Here is a 993-nt window from a genome sequence, read left to right as displayed (position 1 = left end):
TACCGCCTGGTGGGGGGCCAACGCCAACACCGTGGACACCGTGCTGCTGCTCGTGTCCCCTCGCTTCTTCCGCTCCCTCCTTCTCCCTCTCTCGCTCTCGCTTCTTCCTCTTCTTCTCCTCCTCGTTTTCCTCTTCCCTCTTCGTAACCTTCTCCTGCTTTTCCACTATGACTCTCCACAGCAATTCTCCACTACCGTTCCTACCGTTGCAAGCCGACGACGACAGGACAGCGGTAGGTAACGTCGAAGGACTCTCGTTTTTATCCTCGCTACTCGGATCGTCGATCGGTCGATGATCCTCCTCCTCCTCCTCCTCCTCTTCCTCCTCCTTTTTCTCCTTCTCCTCCCGTTGGCCCTCCCGTTGCTGCAACCGCACGATTTTTTCCGGATAGAAATCACCGATGAACGATCTCTTCGAACAACTGCTCGCCTCGACAACCGTCACCGCGTCGCGTTCGGCGTCGGTGGTGTCGGTGATGGTGGTGTAGCAGTCCTTGGAAACCGCACTCGGAACCGCGGCCTCGTTACAAGCGCTCGAACCAACGCGTTCCAGGGTTGAGAATGATCGGTAAGGAATCGTCTCGTTCGAGCTCGTTCCCTCGGCCTGCGACGCGCTCCCCTCCACGCCGGAAGTTCCTATTATGGGTTTGGTCTCCAAGCAGGGTAAATCTACCTCGTCGTCTACTAGGGCACGGGCACTAGGATCGTCTCCATAGATTGAAAATGGATCCGAGTTTTTTTTTATCTGGCTCAAAAGCGTCCCCTCCTCCTCCTCCTCCTCCTCCTCTACCTCCTTCTCCTTCTGCCCGAGAAGCCGTTGGCCAAGCTCGTTGATCGGGATCCTGGTGAACGGGGCCGTCGAGAATTGAGTCGAGATATTCTCCGTCGATTTGGAATACGGCCTCGTGTCCATGTAGCGTTCCTCGTTGCGATAAGCCGTAGTCAGATTGGACGTGGAGCTGCTGCTCATCTGTTGCACCATGTCCGAGACCC

General features: G+C 56.4%; 1 protein-coding gene across 2 annotated transcripts in view; it reads right to left on the bottom strand.

Annotated features, from left to right (window-relative positions):
* Nucleotides 1-993, bottom strand: part of LOC102681365 — a 23,321-nt gene that overhangs the window by 2,371 nt on the left and 19,957 nt on the right. The window contains exon 7 of one of the 2 annotated variants that reach the window (XR_004150103.1): nucleotides 891-993. The exons of the other annotated variant lie outside the window; for it this stretch is intronic. The gene's annotated coding sequence lies outside the window, so the exon portion shown is untranslated. Of the gene's footprint in view, nucleotides 1-890 lie in introns of those variants that run through there. 2 annotated transcript variants of the gene reach the window in all.

The sequence above is a fragment of the Apis dorsata genome, unplaced genomic scaffold, assembly GCF_000469605.1.
Source record: "Apis dorsata unplaced genomic scaffold, Apis dorsata 1.3 scaffold_150, whole genome shotgun sequence".
Classification (NCBI taxonomy): Eukaryota; Metazoa; Arthropoda; class Insecta; order Hymenoptera; family Apidae; genus Apis; species Apis dorsata.
The sequence above is the reverse complement of the archived record's forward strand: the minus strand, read 5'-3'. Positions and strand labels throughout refer to the sequence as shown.